Genomic DNA, 13,577 nt, shown 5'->3' with positions numbered 1-13,577 from the left:
ATAAGCAAAGTTTTAAGGCGTGATACTTAAAATAACATGTTGATCAGTTCTTCGTTGTTAGCAATATATGTACCGCTAATTGTTTCATCATCATAAATCAGTGGATGAGGAAAAGCTTCCTAGAACATGCTTGACCTTGAGAATAATAACAGAAACTAGTGTTTTCTTAGTCCCTTAGGCCATGGGAAAATACAAACCACAAACCGAACAACATTTTAGTATAAAAACAGTTCAAACGCAAAAGAGAAGCACATCTCTACCAAGTCTCTTGAATTTTTGGCATTTCATCTTTGGTAAGTTGTTGCAATAGCATCCAATGTATGATTTTAGAAACCACAAAACAGCTTAACTGGTACATTTAGTTTTATTATTTAGTGGAGTATTACATGCTGTTGGTTAGCTTGTAGTTCCTATGTTCTGATTCAAATCTGTGTTTTAATGCCTATACCAAAAATATGCTTAGCCGTGGTGTTTAGTTCTTGCAAATTAAACTTATAATTTCAAAGATATTTAAGACTTTAGATTTTAAAAGTTACCTACTACATATTAAGTAGCACATGAAAATATTATATGTGAATAAAAAAATATTATTTGTTGCAACTGTTCCAGATCTTCCAATCATGAACACGAAGTTTGTTTTGCTGGTTGGACTGGTAGCCCTCTTGGTGGTGCTGAGTGTAGTAGAAGTCTGTAGTTGGGGAGGATTTGGTGGATATGGTGGTAGATATAATAGTGGATACGGTGGGAGATATCTATATCATGGTAGATATGGAAGTGGATACGGTGGCAGGCATTATGGAAACCGTTACGGCCATTAGTAAGTATTCATCATCTTTAATAGGCTCTTTTTCACGTATCTTAGTGTTGTCTAAAATACAAGGTATTATAACTTTTGTAAAATGGAGAGAGTTCTGTCTTAACTCTTTAGTACCTTGGGAAGTACCTTTCGTTTACTTTCAGGAAAGTAAATATCATAAAATTAATACGTTAAAACTGATTCTTTTGAAAAGGTTTAAATATTAAGTTATTACGTGTTATAAAACAATATACGTATATATATTCTTTAAATTAAGAGTAGATTTATTATACATTTAGAACATATTCCTCTAATTTACAAAAACAAATATTAAGAATATAAGTTACAAACGATTGTTCTATCTTTCAGTTACAGTTATTAGTAAACAGAAGTTGGACAATGACATCTGTTTGGAAGTGGATAATCAACAATATTAGGATTAGTTTAATTACTTTAGAATTTCCTTTACATCTTTTTCTTGTGTGAACAATTTTCTTTTGTTTATATTGAAATCAATAAAATTTTTAAAAGATCAGGAAAGTGTACTCTTGAGTGTCTTTTTTATTTCACTTAAACACAACTTTGTTTAAAATTTGGGTGTTTTTATGTATTCCGAATTAAAAGTAAGTTATCGGCGTTTTTATATCACTTTAAATATTTCTTTAATCTTTTATTTTCACTTCCACAAAATTCTCGTATTTCATACAATCATAGGGTTTTGATACTGTCTAATTTTTTTGTTATTTTCATTTGCTATATGTATGATATAATCATTGTAAAATTCCATTATTCCTACTTTAAAAACAAATAGGAATAAGGAAAAATAATAATGATTCTATCGTAACAACAAGATAAAATAAAATGACCAAACATTAAACCTACATGTTTCTGATTTGGATGGCATAGCACACATATTGCCTACCCTTCCCTCAGTGACCCAGCAATAAATCTCTGGACTTATAACGCTAAAAATCGAGTTTCGATACTAGAAGTAGGCACAGATAGCCCATTGTGTAGCTTTGTGCTTAACAACAAACAAACAAACACACGAAGGTTATTCTGAGCAGTTATTGTTTTACGGAATTGAAGAAAACAAAAACAATTTTACATTTCACAAATATTTTTTACTTATTACTACCCGTACTTGTGAAATATTTGTGAAACGTACAGTTGTCTTTATTTTCTTCAGTTCTGTGATTATGAAGTTTCGCCAAGTAACAGTGATTTCAAATATCAATTACATATTGTTTTATGCTTTAAGAAAAGTTACTTTCACAAAATACATTTGCGAAACTGGAAACCATTCTTAATCAACTATTAGTTGTTCTAAAATTGTAACTGGATTTAATTTTGGAGTTCAGGAGAGAGAACGTAATGCAACTTTGTTGTCTTACAATAAAATATACTCAGAACATTCTTAAAGGCTTAAACATATCCAAGTTACTTTTGTCTCATGTTGTTTAAGATGATAAATCTAAACGATATTGATTTGACTGTGTGCTTTTACTTCCTGAAAAGAAAACCAGTACTTTTAAGAAAATGAATTAATAAATTTGATATTTCTTTGTCGTGAAATATTTTCCATTTTCTTTTGCAAATAATGTTTGCAAGCTTACGACCCTCTGTATAAGGAATCCTTTTATATTGATCTGTTAAAATGTGTTTTATGTTCCTCAAGCATAATCTTATGTTACATAAGTATTTTTCTTTGGAATAGCCTGATGGTTGGGAGGTTCGACTCGAAATTAGAAATCAATACACAAACAGATAAACAAACATTTAAGAACTTGCGAAGCCAGTATTATACAGGGTGAACATTAATAATTTGCGAAGTCATAAATTCACTTTTCTCAATTCAAAGACTGCGAACATTCTCAATGGTAGACGTCATTATGCATATTCTCTGATATATCATACTTACTTATACACCTTATTCATAATTTGTTAACATTTGTCTTAAGGTTTATTGTAAGAATATTCATTATTATTATGAGTATTGTATTGCTTAGTTATGTTGTAAGATTTTCTTATTATCATATTGTGTATTAACTATTATTGTTATTTCGGTGGCCTTAAAACAATGACATCCAAATGGGCAGTATTTTAATAAAGTCTTCTGTTAATCAACAGTTTTATGCTCCTTGTTAAGTTTTAAACAACAGTTAGTCATTGAAAGCGAATACGTTGCATTAGTTATATTAGCAACACAGAAGAAAAAGTTATTTAAAAAACAGTTTGTGTTTCTTTATACCATGTTTCCGAAAAAAGGTTTCCAGTATTGCTGAAAATTAATTACAAAACCTATTGTAATAAAAAGCATAGAGTAGCTTTCTAGTTAACCTGGAGCTATAACGCACTAATACCGTATGTATTAGGTAAAAGTAAACTAAAATTCACACTTGTTTATTTATTTTGACACAAAGATCCTGTTGCTTGTTTCGACATGTTCATGCGCCCTCCTTGGTCGTACGAGGTCTCAAAGAAATTACAGAATCGGAGTCTGTGTTAAACTTTCAAAAGTATAGATTTTAGTTTAATGTTAAAGTTGATATTAAAGAAAGTAATATCAAATGAAATATTGCTTCCAATGGCTCAGTGGTGAGTTTGGAGGCTTATAACAGTAAAATCCGGGTTTCGATAAACGTGGTGGACATAACACAGATAACCCATTGTGTAGCTTTGTGGTTAACAGTAAACAAACAAACAAACAACATAGTAAACTATATTATTTTCAGATGAAACTATGTATGTTTAGAAGTATGTAAATAGTTAGAGTTTTCTAGTAATATTTTTTACTCGTTTCTAAATTAATTTCACAGAGTTGTGCACTGCCTGTATAACCTTTTATTGTTAATACACTGCTGTAATATTGACTGAGAAGAGGTTTTGGTGGATATGATGCAATACGGGACAGAAACCTTTGTTGTTATTGTTGATTGTTGTTTTTAAGAACAAAGCTATCTGTGCACTGCCCACAAGGGGTATTAAAATCAAATTTTTAGCGTTCCAAGCCTACAGACTTACCGCTGAACCACTGGGGAAGCTAAAAACATTTACTGGAATCATTTGTAAAAATAACGATAGCACAATAAATTAGTCCAGTTGAGCTTCCTTGAGCTGTTAATTGTGCATTGATTTTTTTATGTAAAATATAATCTGAACTTACCTCAAGTCTTCTACTTATTTGATAAAGCAGGGCTTATTCATATTTAGGAATTCTTAACCACAGTTGAGTGAGAAGGAAAGAGAAATAGGCGCTTAATTTTGAAATTTCATAAAAAATATTATTTGCATAAAACAGTATTGAGATATAATTTACATGTAATGTAAATTATAAGTACCCAAATATTTTTCTTGAATTCTGTTTTAAAGCATTATCTGAAAGTTGACAGTTTCGTAATAATTCGCTTAAAAACAAAATAGCACTGCAAATTAATCACTCGTGGATTTGTTGATGATCATATAATGTGATTTAGGGAAAATAAATTGGCAAGGTTCATCAATAAGGCAAATTCATAATTTGAACAAAAAATCACACAAAGGTTGTTGTGAATGTATTAAGTTTATAGAATTAAAACAAATTCCACAGTTCTCAACCATTGCCCTGATTCGTGACATCTATAACTGCTTCAGTTAGAAAGAAATACTATTATATTTTGCTATTAATATTACTATGCATAGCGCATTTTTCCTCAACATGAGAAATATCATAGTTTTTTTATGACATGAACTGTAAAGACATCGTTGAGGTATCACGTTATTCATAATGGAAATCTACTTTCTTTCAAACTACAACGTCCTCTAAATCGTTTCGAATCCTGGCTTACCATTATTTGGGAAATTAATAAATGATCTGAAATATTTATTTTTCTTTATTTTAAGAGGAGTAATTTGTTCTTCTGAAACACATTTGCACTTGAAAGTATTTAGAATTCAAGATATTGAAACTGTTGATTTTTTGGTTGGCTAGTTTTTGATTTTCATTTTTTTAATTTTCAAAAAAGGAAAATAAAACATTTGAAATATGTAGGATGTACATTTTACGGCAACGTAATTGATGTATTCTTATTGTTGTCTTGTGACAAAAATATTATTATGGACCTCATTCACACAGTAAAGAAATATATTTATAACAGAAATTACAAGATCAAATTATCTCTTAAACTAAACTATATAACATCTGTTCACATCTTTTAATTTCTTTAGGTGGTTTGTTTGTTTGTTTAGACAAAGCTACACAATGGGTTATCTGTGCTGTGCCCACTACAGGTATCTAAACCCGGTTTCTAGCGTTGTAAGTCCGCAGACATACCACTGTGCCGTTAAGGGGATTATTTAGGTGTAAAAAGTGCCAGAGTTTATGTTATTGTTTAAAATATTTTCTCATTATGGGTTCCATATCGTGTTAATTTTAATCACTGTATATTTTGACTCTAAAAATAAAGGTAATCTGGTGTAAGCAAAAGAAAATTACTGTGAAATTCTCCTATACATATGAATTACTTAGCGATGATGTGCAAAGCTGAATTGCGCAAAGCACTTCTACCAATTCTTTATATTCGCAAAAAATAAGTCGACTACTGAATTTACATCATAAATCTGTGGTTTCAGTGTACGCAGACGTTTTCATTGTTTTTCTTCACAGAAATTTTAAATGAACTGTCATGTATTGCTACGTCACACTTACTGGGCGCCTGATTACGTATATTCGATTTGTTATTGGTCATCAAATTTCCAATTTATTTATTCGTGTTTGTAACTGTCTAATGGTTCATCTAATATACCTGTAATTACATCTAGGACATATGAATTAATATATAAAATTCAATCATGACGTTCTTCCTAATTCTGAGGGTTTACAACTATGATTATCCATTGTTCTTTATTTCTCGCTACTTGTCAGCTTTCCTAATTCAAGCCTATTATCTGTAACTCATTTTCCATTGTTATTGATCAAAGTACGTTTCTGCATACTGATCTTCTCTCAAACCTAATTATATACCCAAAGTAGCGCATCTTCCGTTTGAAATTCTGTAGGAATCGCATAAATTTGAGCTCTTCCTATAAATATCATTTTAATCAATTTTGTATTTTCCTCATTATTTCTTTTATCACTTGTCTACGATACCATTTCTAAAGTAGTTCAATTGCTGAAGAATTAGTATTCAACTTTGGTTTGAGTTTCGTGTAGACAAAGTTTCTATGAATATTAAATATTGTTCATTATTGGAACTACATTTGATACTGAAAACTTTGTCATCTGCAGTACCATCACATTGTCGGTAAAGATATATGTTGATATATTAAAATTGTATAACATACAATTAAACCGATAAATTGTCGTAAAAAAGGCCTACATGATTATACGTCTTTCACTTTATCCTCAGAAATGGGAAAAACAAATTCCGTGCAACATATAAATACAAAAAAGCCATGGTTATGTGACTACTAGTTTACATATTTAAAAAGGAGCACGCCATCTATTTAGATTCTGATTTTCCCTCAGTGACACAGCGGTGTGTCTGCGAACTTACAATGCTAGAAACCGGGTTTCGATACCCCTGGTGGGCAAAAAACAGACAGTCCATCATGTAGCTTTATGCTTAATTTCAAACAAATCCTTCATCTTTATTTTAGATTAAATTATTTTTACTGTGCTTCATTATTTTTATGGTTTCTCTAATATTTCTAGCCGTTATATTAATTGGTTGAACCAAAATTACACTTTTTTCTCATCGGATAACATGACCAGTATAATTTGCATGTTCAGCTATTGCAGGGTTTTCACTTTTGTTTTTAACATTTCTCTTTCTTATGTTAATTTATTCTAGTTTGATGAATATAAACACACCCACATTCACATTCAGTTTTATACATACCCGTTTTCTCCATTAGGTTGATTTCGTCTTTAGTTATAATTAGTACTAGCGAAAGTACTCGGTTAACTTATTCTATATGACTATGTCAGTGTGTGTATTCTGAACCCATTTTAGCATAAAAATATAACCTATATACTTTTGTTGCTCCTTTTCGGGATGTGGCCTCTTTATAAAGGTAACATTCCCTCTAACTTGTCCTGCTATTTTAAACTTAAATAATGAAAACAAATAATAAAAAATGGAGTCTCTTAAGTTAGAAAACAACAAATATATTTTTTTCTATTTTATAGTTTATACATTTCATTTTATACATTCAGCACATAGCTTCTTAACAACAATATTAGGTTACACTTCTATTGCTAAGCAACATGATATAAAAGCCATCGTTGGAACGCATTGTTACCAAAACGTACTGGCTTTTATATATATTAAAAGTTGTTATCTTTTCTATGTGGTTTTTCGCTAGATTGTCTTATTCAAAAGATGCGCATGCGCGCAAGCACTTGGATAAGAGAAGCAATAACTGCCTTGCGCAGGCCCCCAGAGTCAACTTATTATGGGTGCAGAATTTCAGGTTTCAAGGTTTTTTCTCTTGGAGCTATGGCGGTGACATTTTCTTTTCTATGTGGTTTTTTTTTGCACAAGAGGATGCGTACGCACATAGATAAGTAATAATACCCAGATGCAAACCCTCATAGTCCACTTAGCATGGGAGCAATATTTTAGGTTTCTAGGTTTTTCCTCTTGGAGTTATGGTGGTCACACAGACATGCACGCGCGCACGCACACACGTCTGTCTGTGATTTATATTTGTAATATAAGGAACCACTTCTTTTCTCTGTGGTTTTTCGCTAGCTTGTCTCATTAAAAGGATACGCTCGCGCACACGCGCGGATAAGTAATAGCACCCAGGTCCACACCATCAGGGTCCACTTATTGTGGGTGCAAAATTTCAGGTTTCTAGGTTCTATCCTCTTGGAGCTATGGTGGGCACGTTTCTTTTATATGTGGATTTTTGCATAAAAAGATGTGCACACGTATGCGCGCACACATGTAGTTAAGTAATAATACTCAGGTGCAAACCCTCAGGGTCCGCTTAGTATAGGAGTAAAATTTCAGGTTTCTTGGTTCTTTCCTCTTGGCGGTGACACCTACACAAACACGCACGTGCGCACGCAAACATTTGCGTGTCTGTCTGTCTTGATTTCTGTTTGTAATATAAGGAAACACTTTTTTTTTCTATGTGGCTTTTTGCTAGATTGCCTCATTAAAAAGATGCACGCACACGCAAGTGGATAAGATAAGCAATAATACACAAGGTGCACACTCTCAGGGTCCACTTAGTATGGGTACAAAATTTCATGTTTCTAGATTCTTTTCTCCTGTAGTTATGGTGGTCACACACACACACGGCCACAGACACGCCTTTTTATTATTATACATTTGACTAAATATATTCAGTGGTCTATAATTGGGAATGAGATTTTTTTTTTATATTTATGAAAACAATTTGACATGACAAACCTGGGGCATATGGTAAAAACATCTCTTTTTTTATCTATTTTATCCAATGTTGATTTTAGTTTATCATCATTTGTTATTTTGTTAAATTTTCTCACATTTGCATCAACAATATGAGATGAGAAGCCTCTATCTAATGCTACATATTTGATAAATAACAGCTCATTTTCTAATTCTTCTGGATCAGAACATAGCTTTAAAGACCTGTAAACATAAAAGTAAAAAGTTAACATTTTTTGCGAGTTTGTATGACATGGTTTTGGTGTGGCGGCATGATAACAGAAAAAATTTATGATAGACCGTAGTTTCTAACTGATTTTTGTTTTTCATAACTAATGCGTCCAAAAACGGAGAACTATTATTTTTCTTCAACTTCATAAGTAAATTGAATAGCGGGTTCAAGACTATTCAAGTAATTAGCCAAAACTAGCAAGTTTGTTATAACATGTTGCCACACTACGAAAATATCATCGACATATCTAACTCATATTTCTGGTTCAAGTTTAGCATTTTGTAAGGCATCAGTTTCAAACCTATCCATGAAAAGATCATACAATGGAGAACCGATAGCAAGGTCTTTAATCTGTTTATAGATCTTGTTATTAAAATTTAAAAAATGAATTTTTCACACAAGTTTGATTAAATTTATCATGTCTACAATTTCAGTGGTTGGCACATTATTCACTCGTAATTTTTCTTCAAAACAATTAATAGCTTTATCAATAAGTACTTTCATGAATAGATACAAGTATATCATCAATATTTAGATTTACCTTACTTATTATTTTTTTACAAATTCTGTAAAACATTTTAATAGAATGATTGTTTTTAACACAATATCTGATTTGTTAATTATTTTTCTATTTCTTATTCACTTAGCATAAGGTTCAGGTAGCAGTTCTAACTCATTAAGTTTTTCTTCTTTTTAATGTCTGTGTTCAATAAAGAGTTATACTTCTTTTCTAGTTTTAATTTATGCTTCTATAATTTTCCTTGTGTATGTGTCCAAATAATTTTCTATCACTTGTTCTATTGTTCTTTAGAACTTTTCGATTGGTAAAGGGGGTAAAATTTGTTTTGATTCAATATAACACTTCTTTTCTGCTGAATAACAATTCTCAAAATCCATTGTTCGGTCTTCTGTAAACAGTAGTCAGTATGGCTTCTTTTGATGTTACATTTTACATTTATAGATCTTTCTAGTGATAAAAACACTTATACCATTAACAATTCTATTTCACAGGTCCAGTAGAAAGGCGATTGTTTAGTCTTATGCAGGTATGAATTGCTTTGTGATATAAATCAATATTATTGTACATTTTGCATCATGTGTCCAGTCTGTTTATTCTGTTAGCTTAAATCTTAGATTTATTCAGCGATTATACTGCATAAATCTAACATTATAAAATGAATTTATATGATACTTGAATGGAAATCAGTAGATAGGAAGGAGAAATTTCGGTGTCGTGACCACAAGGTTTATTACAGAGTTATCTGTATTTGCTAATGCGCATATCATATTGCTCTTTGCTTGACCTCTGAGTATATAAGTTGAAGGGAATGCTTTTACATCAAAAATGGCTTATTTCAGAGGTAAAGGTATTCATGATTAAGAGGGAGAGTTTGCTAATTAACAAAGAGAGATAATTGTATGAGACAAGTGTTGAGTATAACAGAAGTTCTTTCCTGGACATAGGACATTTGTCAGTACTGCAAAGGTCCTTAACATTGATAAGCCTACCGCCATAGAATCGGGAAGACTGGCTGATGTCTGGTGCACCCAGACTAGTAGATCTAACTTATCCCCTAAGAATCAATCTCAGTATAAGATAAGCAAAGATGAATGAGGATAACCGAGATGGAATAGCACCTGATGAGCCAGACAGCTTAGATGGGTCTCTATATGGCTCCCAGACTGTTGGTAGTCAGAATAGCAAAACACCAAGTCTAGCCAAAACCACTCATAACCAGCCAAAAGGGAATAGAAGTGCTACTGAAGGATGATCTCTGCTAGTCACAACTGTTTTCCCTGCAGGTGAGGCAGCAATCACTCACAGATAAGGACCATGAACCATGGAGCATTAAGTCTCTTTGAGTCAGGAGGTGTCCTGAAAGAATAGATATGGCTCAAAACAAAACCTGGGGTCACATATTCCTGTATCATGAGTTCCTGGAACATGTATCAATTCCTTCTCAACTACTGCACTGAACCTGAAACATTAATAGCATATGAGCCAGATATTAGCCAAGAATGCAAGAAGAAAGGGTTTGGAACAGCATCACAGCTCCCTGTGAGTGAAGCCAAGCAGATTTCACCTCAAATGTTCAAATGTGAAGTGAAAGAATTGCTAAATTTAGGAATAGGTAGTATGTTGGATATACAAGACTGTCCAGTTTAAGAGTTATTCTTTAGTTTATTTAGTGATTTAATATTTAATGATTATTTAGTTTCCATAACAAGAGTGTTAAAAGTTAATTATATTAAAAGTGATAGTTATGACAAGTTTGTTACGTGGCTCTGTACGAGTCGTACTACGTGTATATAGTTTAACTTTTATACTTGGCGTTTGTGATATTGTTGACGTCATTTTACTCCAAATTTCTAAGTTTTTCTTTTTATGTTTAATATTGTTGTTACTAGAGAGCCAGGTGTTTTTGTCTTGTATTATACAAACGTGCAAATACAGAAGTTAGTGAGTGAAAAGAAGTACATTAGTGAAAATAGACTGCGTGGTTGTTATATATGTCAAGCCCTCCAAATGAGACCACTACTCTGGCATATGTATATTGACGTCATTCTGCAATAAGTGAGCTGATGTTCTGTGAGAGAATCGTCTAACATCATTCAAATCGAACCCAGGAACAATGAATGTATGTCGAAGAAGGAATAGCAGTACTTCCATATATACAACAAATGTTCCATGTTTTACTACAGACAAAGTCTAGTGCATCAGTAGTATGTAATGCAGTTATTGAAGTCATAGATGAAATGAACTATTTCCTGTCCAAAAAGCAAGCAGCATAAGCTTGAACAGTCATCTGTTTGAGGTTTGAAGTTCCGGTATTGTTTTGTAATTAAGGGCAACTGCTGTATGCTGAAATAATTATAGATACAGAAAGTGAAGTGCAAGTGACCAATGCTTGCAGTAATGTTAGAGTTGCATCCATTATACTGTAGTCAAAAGCAAGGATATGGCTATCAACACATCTAAGGTCATTAGTTGAGGATTGTGTAAACAATCTAGACCCAATGTAGCACAAGCAACACAGTGACCGTTTGGTTGAATATGTCAATATATTTGTGGGATCAGATGGCCAATTGTCTTAAACAATGGTGATTCATCAAACACAGACACAAGCAACACACGTACATTTACCTCATCGAAGTAACTCAACTTTTGTCTGACATCTGAGTCGCATTTGGTGTGGGTAAAAATTACAGATTCTTCAGTATCAATGCAATATCTATCAATAAAGGAGAAGAAAGATCAATAGCACTAGTCGTATTTAATGCCATAACTGGGTGTGATACTACATCAGCATTCAAAAGCAAGGCAAGAAATCTACATTTTAAGCTTGGCAAGCCTATGAGGACGTCACTGCAGCACTCATATTTCTGGCCACACATCTGTTTGAAATCCTGAGTGAATAGTTAGATCACTTTAAAAAATCGAGAGACTTATTGTTATTATGTATGACTGAACCAGTACCAAAACCTCTGTAAACCAAGCAGGAAGGGAACTATTTTGTTTGACGAATCTATCCCTGGACAGACTGACACCTACTCAGAATGCACTACTTCACTACTTACGCTGTACAGTATATCAAGACGGGATACCAGCATCCATTCCCACCAAATGCTTCCTTCACCAATCCACTTTGCATGGACAAAGGCATCAGAGTTATGAACACCAGTATGGATAACGGTTTCAGAGATCTCAAAAGCGTGTATGAAATTGATGAAGTGATCCTGTAAGGGCAAGTGTGTGAACTGTAAATGTGGCAAAGCAAGTCTTAATTCTTCACTGTCCTACAATTGCAAATGCAGTAAATGAGACATTAACATGTTAGGGTTATTAGCTAATGAATACACTAATTACACATGATGGGATATAATGATATTATATATTTTTTGTCTCAACAGGATTGTGTCTTTAACAAATGAATCATTTATACAAATGTTCGCTAATAGTTATATATCCTGAATGGAGTGGAAGAGTATGGTAGCCCTAGAATACACATGCATTTTGTGGTCTTGTTATCGCTGACATATATTACATAGCAATTTAAACAAATGATCTCTGTTTAAATTTATTAATTAAGGCTTGTTTCTGTCAACACATGTACAACACTTTTAGAAGAAAAATAAATGTTGAGTGATGGCCATTTTGGATTTGGTGAATTATACGGAAATGTGATTTACCTCACAGTAGTTCCTGTTCTAAAATTGATCAGTATCGCTAAAAGAAGATCCATGCAATATTTAGTACTTTTGTTTACCCTGTAACGATAACTCCAATAACTGACGCTAAGCAACATGGATGACATAACCATTAAACAAAGAACAACACTCAAATAAAGTGATACAATACATTTTAAACGTTTTAAGTAACATAAAACCCCGTTAAACATGATTTAATATACAATACAATACTTTATAAAATAGACAAAACCTTTTAACTTTAGTTAAGCTGTAATACACAGCATTACACATTACTATAAAAGAAAACTTTTAATTAAACCTTTAATTAATAAATCACATAAATATAAACATAAAAGAAAGAAAATGTAGAGAAAAAGGTCCTTTATAAGGATTAAATGGTATATTTAGAAAAATGAAAGGCTTAAATGATTAATTAACATATATGGACAGCAAGAACCTTTAATAACGATAAATACATATCACAATAAAAATACTCTTTACCAAATAACATATTTAGTATAACTGATTGATAATAAACATTGAAATAAGCTTTAACAAAGAATATACAAGTACACACACATACGAATAACCCTTTAACACAGAACACGTGAAAAAACTTTAACAATGGTTACCTACATTTTAGGAGGGGTACTCTAACATACTCAACAAATTATTGCAGAAAACAACATAGATTATTAATGTAAAAGACCTTTAACTAAAGATGAAAATACAAAACATGGGAAATGGTCAAATCACATTTACACTTTAATAATATACATATATATATATATATATGAAAAATAAATACGAAATTATGCATATGATGAATTAAAACACCTGGAGGCCCGGCATGGCCAGGTGGTTAGGGCACTCGACTCGCAATCTGCAGGTTGCGGGTTCAAATCTCCGTCACACCAAACATGCTCGCCCTTTCAGCCGTGGGGGCGTTATAACGTGA

The sequence above is a fragment of the Limulus polyphemus genome, unplaced genomic scaffold (genome assembly GCF_000517525.1).
Source record: "Limulus polyphemus unplaced genomic scaffold, Limulus_polyphemus-2.1.2 Scaffold5, whole genome shotgun sequence".
In the NCBI taxonomy this organism is placed as follows: domain Eukaryota; kingdom Metazoa; phylum Arthropoda; class Merostomata; order Xiphosura; family Limulidae; genus Limulus; species Limulus polyphemus.
This window is presented reverse-complemented; position numbering follows the sequence as displayed.